The sequence below is a fragment of the Balaenoptera musculus genome, chromosome 17 (assembly GCF_009873245.2).
Source record: "Balaenoptera musculus isolate JJ_BM4_2016_0621 chromosome 17, mBalMus1.pri.v3, whole genome shotgun sequence".
In the NCBI taxonomy this organism is placed as follows: domain Eukaryota; kingdom Metazoa; phylum Chordata; class Mammalia; order Artiodactyla; family Balaenopteridae; genus Balaenoptera; species Balaenoptera musculus.
The window spans coordinates 77,928,693-77,938,067 of record NC_045801.1 but is presented as its reverse complement, the minus strand read 5'-3'; the positions used below and the strand labels follow the sequence as shown (position 1 = coordinate 77,938,067).

Below are 9,375 nucleotides of genomic sequence, written 5' to 3'. Positions count from 1 at the left end.
CACATGCACCCCAATGTTCATTGCAGCACTATTTACAATAGCCAGGTCATGGAAGCAACCTAAATGCCTATCGACAGAAAAATGGATAAAGAAGATGTGGTACATATATACAATGGAATATTACTCATAAAAGGGAATGAAATTGGGTCATTTGTAGAGATGTGGATGGACACAGAGACTGTCATACAGAGTGAAGGACGACCAGAGGCTCTGCAAGGGCACACAGCCAGGGAGGCTCTCTATCCGTGGGTTAGATATAAGTTAATCCAAATGTGCTGCCAGAGTTGAGAACTGCTGATGAAGGGACGATTGAAAAGCCTGCTTTTCCTTCCAAGGGGTAATCAAAAAACTTCAGCAACTGTTAATTATGCAAATGCTTTGAGTTTACCAAGGTAGACTTTGGGATACTGAAGACTCAGAACAGCCTGAATGACTTTAAAACAAATCAATCCAAAAGAAAAACTCTTTAGGTTATTCTCCAGTTATTAGAAATCTTAAAGGTTAATACAATGCTGTATGTTTACTTCACCAGTATGACAACTAAAGCAGAAATAATAAGACAGTCTTTCAGTGCAATACAACAACTCCAAGGTTATTCCTCTTTCGTGTTTTGCCCCGCATTTGGAGCAGCCTCCAAACATACATGTTGCAATTGCATTGTGATTGGTGTGTGCCTGGTGTACAACTGCACATCATAAATAATGGAAAAGGACAAACTGACTTCATAGATAACATAATTACCCACTTTAGGATCAATTAAAGCAGTAAAGATGTTAAATTTACCTGATGTTCCCATTAATTTGGTACACGGTCCCAAACAACTAAATGCCACTGTACAAAAAGATTCAATTTACCATATGTTGCAATTCTAAGGTAACTGCCACTGATCACTAAGTCACATTCTCTTTACTGGATGATTAACAAGTGAAGTAGCACTCTATTATTATCCATTTGCCACCAGTTATGTACAGTATAAGGTGAGAGGCAATGTTGATATATTGTTGAATAAAAGCATCTAAGAAACTAAAAAAAAAAAAAAAAAAAATCTAACCAGAGAGTATAAATCAAAACAGGAGGCAAAAAGAGAAAGAAAAACAACGTTCCAGACATAAAATAAAGGCAGGAAAGAAGCTGAAATAGGCCCGCAGAGTAACTGATCGTGAGTGCAATTACATCTCCTGTGGACTAGTGGAAATGTTGAAACAGACTCTGAAAGTGAGATTTGGAAAGAGCCTAGGGAACTGCTGTTACTACATCCACACGGCACAGAATCGGAAGCCCAGGGAAAGGCACGCAGAGGACTGACCGGGTAGGAGTTGATCTTCTTTCCTTCAAGCTTCACGTCCTTTCTGCTTTTGCTGCTTCGACCTCAGACCTTGTCTCTCCTTTTTCATCCGGGTGAATCCCTGAGGGTAACCAATGAGGACGAGCAAGAGGATGGAGATTTAGAGGCAAAATACCGATAGGTATTGACAGAAGCTGGTTAACTTATCGTCCAGCGGTCACTGTGCTGGTTGTCGGTGTGACAGGGAAGGGAATACAAAACATAGAAAAGGATGTGAGTGGGCAAGTTAGTCACACCATCACCTTACTGCTGATTCCTAGCTCATCGAAAAGGCAAAATTTCTAAATCTTTAAGGATCTATTGGTGATTTTTAAAGGCTGCTAAATTTCTCTTCTGTAACCCTAGTAAGAAAATTAAACAATCTAAGCATTAAAACTTTATCATTACAACCCATATGTTCTTAGCACATTTGGCAAGAGACTTATGCTATATCTGGAAAAGGAATGCAGATGTTACCATAATTTATCTGAGCACCTGGCCGTATCACATGATCCCCATCTGAAGGGGAGGTGATGAAAATATATTTTTAAAGTTTCTTGAAACTAACACACCATTGTAAAGCAATTATACTCCCATAAAGATGTTAAAAAAAAAAAAGATGGTCAGAAAAAAAAAAGTTTCTTATTCTTTCCTTTTGATACATATTCCAAAAATGTGGGGGACCATCTTGGCTGTTTATAGAAGCTGCAACCACCCATGAAAAGCAGTCCCACTGTTGCCATAGTGATCATGAATGATGGAGCCATTCTGCCAGAAATCTCATTCACTTGAAAATTGAAGTCCCCAAGTCACAATAAGCTGAGGACACTGTAATATCAGGTAGGATAACGTCTAAGACACAGTAAGGCACCCAAACAAGAAGTGAGAGCCTCAATTCACTTTACCGCAAGTTATAGGAAAGATGGATGGCAGACACACTCACAGGAATCCAGTGTTAGAGATCAGAGAGCTTCCATAGCCGAAAAGTACATCTGCTACCTTAAAATAAAAAAAGAAGGAAAAAAAATATATACACACTTCCAGGACAGTGAGGAAAAGACAAAGACATGCTAGCCAGACAACGACGTTTATTTTCCATAGGACTGACCTGCTGAATCAAACGACTTTACCCCCAAAAGTGTAAATGATCTTTTTAATACGGTGAATTGTATATTGATATAAACACATACTGACTCAGTAAAGAAGTGGGTGTTACCGTTCAGGTGGCCATCGTGGACCATGTGAATGGTGCTCCCAGGAGGTGGTCCTTTCTGCCCAGCACATCTCCTCCAAGACATGAGTCTGGTTCCTTGCTGCCGTGTTGCTCTCGGGTGACCCTCACTCTTGCTGACGGTGAGTGCCTGTGACTGAGGGTGAGGATGTGAGATTCACCAAAGGGCAGAAGAGTAACATATGGCCTCAGGAGCCTCTGGTGGCCACCTTCACCCAACAAGTCAGCTGAGAAGCAGAAGAGGTCCTCGTGCAGAGCGAGCGTCCTGAGCAAAAGCAGAGAAAGGGGCGGACAGGAGATGGAGAAAGAGCCTCCCACATTCCCTGTTCCAGCCTCTCCTGAGACCCAGCTGGATTCCTGCCCTTGGGTTCCATAAGTCATCCCCAGTTTTTATAGTTAATCCCCTGTTTCAACTACATTAGCTGACGCTTGAAATAAAACCACCATAAATAACCAACTCCATCCACAGGAGACAAGGGAAGTTCTTCAGCCGTTGTCAACGTCATCTTGGTATAAAGCCACCATCTCTTCCTCCTTCTTCCCTTGCCCTTGGGAAGTTCCATCAACGTTGATGTTTTCTGCTACCCGGTTACATTTCATGATGGTGCCTGCCCAAGAGAATACATGACACTTCCCTTGGATGTTAGGGTGAATGTCTGCTCTGAGCTTTATCTCTCGTCCTAGCTGCCTGCATCCACGGCTGATATTCCTCAGTAAAAATAATATTGTCGGCTTATATTTCTGAGAACTTACTATGTGCCACACATTGTTCCCAATATTTTATAATTAGTCACTGATTCGTTCAATCCATCCTCACAATAACCCTGCTGGGGAGGTACTGTAACACCCCGACTTCACAGCTGGGGAAAGTGAGGAAGTGAGGGGTAAGCCATTTTCCCAAGGTCATAGCGCAAGTAAGTTGCGAGCAGATATCTGATTCCAGACGGTCCGGCTCCGGAGCCCAAGCCCACAACCGTCAGCCAACACAGCCTTCCTGGCAGATGCAAGTCCACGAGTACGATGAAAGGCAATCAGCGACAGCCCCCAGGAGATGCCACATTTTGAAGGCGTTCCTGGCTTTTGGAGGGGCGGCTTTGGGCATACCTACACATAAATAGACAAGCACACGTGCACATGCACGTACACATGGGTAAACACACACACACACGCATACCTGGCTCACCTCGTGGCCAGAACCGAACTGGGCGATCACAGCAGCTTGAGAAGGCTGTTAAGGCTCTGGGTCCGGAGGGCGGCACCGTCGGGGACAAAGTGCACACAGACCTTGGTGTCGGGTTGGGGAGGGGACAGCAGACAGCAGGGGGCAGGGCACCCCCGTCACCTTCAGCTGAACCACTTTCCGCTACACTGATGGATGCGCTGGACCCTGGAGGATTAATAGGGCTTTCAGGGTTTTTTCATTTTATGTTGCTTTTGTTTTTAATGGAGGACCAATCTTACCCCCGAAAAATCCCTTGCTTCCAGGTGGGAGTTGCCAGCACCAGAGCTTCCTGCACATGGAAGATGAAGGAGGTCCCCGTACGTAACCCCACTTGCACATCTAACTACAACTCATGGGAGTGAGCCCGGCTTCAGAGGTGTCAGGGCTACCAAAACCGCAGGTTCAGACAGAAAAAATGAGGTGTGCAACCAGAAATGTAAAGTGTGTAGGAGGGAAATTGAGCTCTTGACAGAGACGTGATACATTTTCTCCTTAGAACTGTTGGAAGTAAACAGCCCCCCCCCGCCTGATCTAGCCCTGGTCTCTACCATTATAGAAATAACCCCGATTTCTCTCTTAGGTTAAAGCTGTTGACAGGCTAACTTTCATACGTTGGACAATCTTGATATAGAACACAACGTTTATCATCCACAAAATTATCCTATCTCCTTGGCCCTAAATACAGAGAGTTGAAGAAATGAAGTAAACCCGAGTTGCTACTTACCCTCAACTCTACTGTTCCTAACGGATAAACATTAAAGTGTTTAAGAGGCAACAAAGCAATACTGTGGAAAGAAATGTGGAGTTTGGTTTTGAGTCTAATATTTAAAATCTGTGTGGATTAGAAAGTAGTTTCACCAACCTATGCCTCAGTTTTCCCATGTGGAGTAAAAGGCTTGGATTGAGGGTCTCGGGGTCACCCGGCCCTGGAATTCGGAGGTTCTATGCCGAGATGTTGACGTGACCTTTCCTGGGAGAAGGAACGTGTGTGAGGTTGAGTTCCAGGCCTGGCTGAGAATTCTCACTCTCCTGCTTCCCAGCTTTGTTACCTGGAGCCCCTCAGCCTCAATGCCTTGCTCTGTAAATTGGGGATGACAATTAAGCAATTTGTAGCTTGCTGTGAGGACAGGTGTGCAGGATGTAAATCTGTCCCAAGGCCAGGCCAACTGTCACACAGCAGAAGTGAAACAAAATAGTGTGAGAAGCAGTGAGTATTTGAAAATAGATGTTTTGCAGAGGAACGGAGGAATTAGAATGAACCTGAGGCTGGGTGAATGGTGATGAGGGTGGTGGAAGTAAGGGAAGCAGCACAAAGTGAAAGCCAGCACCCTGACCTTGAACCTGACCGAGCTCCCCTCAACACTGTACAAATGTTCTTGATTATCTACGACATTGAAGGAGTGGAGAATTTGAATATCTCGTTCAGTTTAACTTAAAGATTTGGTAAAAATGAATAAACAAAATAAAAATAAAAGCTGGGGCTTCCCTGGTGGCGCAGTGGTTGAGAATCTGCCTGCCAATGCAGGGGACACAGGTTTGAGCCCTGGTACGGGAAGATCCCACATGCCGCAGAGCAACTAAGCCCGTGCGCCACAACTACTGAGCCTGCGCTCTAGAGCCCGCGAGCCACAACTACTGAGCTTGCGTGCCACAACTACTGAAGCCCGTGTGCCTAGAACCCGTGCTCTGCAACAAGAGAAGCCACCGCAATGAGAAGCCCGCGCACCACAATGAAGAGTAGCCCCCGCTCGCCGCAACTAGAGAAAGCCTGCGTGCAGCAACGAAGACCCAACGCAGCCAGAAACAATAAATAAATAAAATAAAATAATAAAATAAATAAATTTATTTAAAAAAAAAAAATAGCTGCTCTAGAAAATCTGGAAACTCTTAAATCACGAGCCGCTGCTCTGTATCAGGATATTTTGTACACGATTCTCTAGACCAAAGTTTCCCAGAGGGTGGTCTACAGAATCATCTGGTGTGTTGGTTAAACATGCAAAATCCCAGGGAATTCCAGTGGGAATTTGAGTCCAGTGGTTAGGACTTGGCACTTTCACTGCTGTGGCCCGGGTTCAAGTCCTGGTTGGGGAACTAAGATCCCACAAGCCACGTGGCATGGCGAAAACAAACAAACAAACAAAACCTGCAGAATCCCAGGTGGCACCCAGATGTCAGGTTTCAGGATTTCAAGGGTGGGTACAGGAATGTGCATTTTGAATCAGTTTCCTCATTCTTGGGTGCGCTCCACTCTGGAACCCGTGGTCTAATTGCAGCACAGGATGAATAAGTCCCAAATGGCAATGAAGGATTTCCAATGGTCCTGGTTACCCTCGTTGCTTTCTGTCACCCTTCTGCAGAGGGATAATCAAGGATTTCCCCCAGAGTAACTTGCCTTGGCAGTCTTTGTCCAAGTGTACAAAATGCTTTCTGCTCTGAAGTTTCATCTGTGAGCTTGTCCAAGAGGATGTGAACAGTTTTCTAGACCTTCCTAGTTTTCCCTCTTTCTCCCAGATTAACAAATGCAGCCAATTGAGAATAAACAGTGAACTGAAAATCCAGAAATGCTACATCACAGGAAAAAACAATTTCAAAATTAAATACATGATAACAGAGACCTCTACAACTCTGCTGGCCCCCACAGACTGTGAGTGTGTTACAGATAACCATGCATGGAATTTTGGTTGGAAACCCAAAGAGACTCACAAATCATAGCCCACATTTCCATGTCTGTCGTCACGACAGGAAGTAAATGTTGCCCAGTGGGCGGCCCAAGGAAGCGCTGAAGTCTCCAGAGAAAGATGAGTGATCTCCGTCTGAGCAGAGGCGACAGCAGCCACTTTAATGGGCTGATCTAAATTTATAAGCTTTCACCCTTCGCCTGTTCTCTCTCTGAACATCAGGTCCAGAAGATATGCCCTGGAGAAGATGTGTAGCTACTGAGCTTTCCAGATGGGTGCGGGAAGGTCAAAGTATTTATGGCAGAACAGAGTAGCTCTTGGGACAAAGCCGACTCCGAAATCACAGGTGGTCCTCCGGCGTTCTTTCCCTTTAGCCAGATGAAAAGACCCAGGATCTGCATAGAGGTGCAGCATCACCTGGTTTCTTTGCCTAAGGCCCCCGTTAATATTTTGTAGCCTTCAAAATGTCCCTGGAGAGTTATTCAAAGGTACCTCTGAAGCAATTTCCCCTATTGAGTGAATGGGGAGGTCGTTCTGGAAGAACCACAGAAGACGGTCTGCCTCGATTTAAGGTAGGTTTAGACGATAAGGCATGGAAAACCAGACCTGATAATTTTCTAATCGCTCATGGCAGATAAGCAGCCACAGGTGTAACGGGTGATGCCAACCATGCAGGTGCACCAACAGGAGCTGGCGTGCGCTCCTCGCTCAGGTCCAACAGGAGCTGGCGTGCGTTCCTCGCTCAGGTCCAACAGGAGCTGGCGTGCGTTCCTCGCTCAGGTCCAACAGGAGCTGGCGTGCGTTCCTCGCTCAGGTCCAACAGGAGCTGGCGTGCGTTCCTCACTCAGGTCCAACAGGAGCTGGCGTGTGTTCCTCGCTCAGGTCCAACAGGAGCTGGCGTGCGTTCCTCACTCAGGTTCGCGTGCAGGCCCCCCCAGGTGCAGAAAGGACTTGAGCCAGTCGCCCTTCCTACCACATGCTACGTCTCATCACTTTCATTCTCCCTCCCAGTTTTCAGATGAAAATCCTGCCCAGTCACCAAGCCCTTTCAAGTTCATAAATCCCCAAACTCCACATAAATGCTTCTTAGAGAAGAATAAAACTCTAATGTCTGATGACAAACATGTCATTAGGAATCATCGTGATCATTTTGAGCCTATGTTAAAGGCTTTAAAAAAAAAATCCTTGTTCACTTACACACTATCAGACTTCATCCTAATTTTATAGATGAAAAAAAATTGTGTTTGGGCAGCACGTGGGATCTTAGTTCCCTGACCAGGGATTGAACCCGTGCCCCCTGCAGTGGAAGTGCAGAGTCTTAACCACTGGACCCCCAGGGAAGTCCCAAAGAAAAAAAATTTTTTAAATTAATTTTCAGGGGTAGAGAAGTAATTTCAAATCAACTCTCAATAATACAAGTAATGGGCTTCAGGTAATGGCTTGGAATATGCAAAATAGCAGATTTTTAAAAACCTATTTATCTTTGTATTTTATTAGGATTAATTATTTTAAATCAGTGTATATAACACATGAAATATGATAAAACTATTTAAAGTATATTTTAGATCCTTAGTGCCTATCAGCTAGTTAGTAGGATAACATGAATAAACAGAGAAGGAAAAAAATGTTTCTCAACTTTGGAGAAAACTACACTGAAATGTTCTTCATAGTATTATCCAAAAATGAGCAGAGAGCTACTGCAGACCATGGAGAGACTATTTATTAAACAATAGTCCCACAGCTATTAGCAAATGCTCTGGCACCATTTCCAGAATTTTAGAAAAAAAAGATTTTATGAGGCATAGGAAAAGTAAATTTTTTGTAATTAAAAAAATTTCTACTAATATACTTGGCTTGGATAGCCTAGGACCTCACAGCTTTCAGGACAATCGTGAGCAAGAGGCGGACCATGTACCATCCCTCCCGGGGTCCCGGAGTGGCCACTGTGGCTGACAGCTCAGAGCTGGAAGGGCCCGGCCGAGACTCACACTGCAGCTCAGAGTGTGGGTCTGGGGCCAACGTGTTTGCATTGTCACGACGCCAAGGACGTTTTTCTTCTCAACCGAGACATTCCCATAAGAACAGCAGAAGACACATGAAGGTTAAGGTGCTTCAGTGCCCACTGTTCCAAGTCTGTGTCCTCACTGTGTTACCCTGTGCTCCTGTGATAAACATAAATCAAGTGACTAGCTTTCACCAGCTCTGCAGTAATAAATGGCACGCCTCTAAGCCCTTAAACGTTGCCTGAAGTTGAGCACCTTTCTGAAAGCATTTTGGAGGGTGAAGGGAGGATTGTAAATTTTCTTACTTCAGTTTCCCAAATCCAGATGAGCTGGCAATGCAGTGTTCTCCCCCCTCCAGGCTTTATGTGTGGCTGAACTTGTCCCATTTCCTTCTGCTGGAACCATCAGTTTCAGACTTCTTTCAATGCTGTTTCACCCTTGAATGGCAAAAGACAAAACAAAGGACCCACCAAGCAGGAAATGTAAATTGCTGCAGCCGCTATGGAAAACAATTTGGAGGTTCCTTAAAAAATAAAAATAGAGCTACCATATGATCCAGCAATCCCACTCCTGGACATATATCCGGAAAAGATGAAAGCTCTAATTTGAAAGGTGCATGGATAAAGAAGATGTGGTACATACATACAATGGAATACTACTCAGCCATAAAAAAGGATGAAATCATGCCATTTGCAGCAACATGGATGGACCTAGAGATTATCATATTAAGTGAAGTAAGTCAGACAAAGACAAATATTATACGATACCACTTATATGTGGAATCCAAAAATAGTACAAATGAACTTATTTACAAACAGAAACAGACACAGTCATAGAAAACAAACTTATGGTTACCGAAAGGGAAGGGGGGATAAATTGGGAATGGGGATTAACAGGTGCACACTACTATGTACAAA

General features: G+C 44.3%; 2 long non-coding RNA genes across 2 annotated transcripts; both read right to left on the bottom strand.

Moving 5' to 3' along the window:
• Positions 1–1,300: 1,300 nt before the first annotated feature.
• Positions 1,301–2,892, bottom strand: LOC118883846. The gene is made up of 3 exons (XR_005017099.1): positions 2,541–2,892; positions 2,268–2,323; positions 1,301–1,406 (listed from the first exon to the last, which is right to left on the bottom strand). It is a non-coding gene; the product is annotated as an uncharacterized LOC118883846 (long non-coding RNA).
• Positions 2,893–4,665: 1,773 nt separating this feature from the next.
• Positions 4,666–8,890, bottom strand: LOC118883259. The gene is made up of 3 exons (XR_005016978.1): positions 8,764–8,890; positions 8,444–8,617; positions 4,666–4,747 (listed from the first exon to the last, which is right to left on the bottom strand). It is a non-coding gene; the product is annotated as an uncharacterized LOC118883259 (long non-coding RNA).
• Between the last annotated feature and the right edge of the window lie 485 nt (positions 8,891–9,375).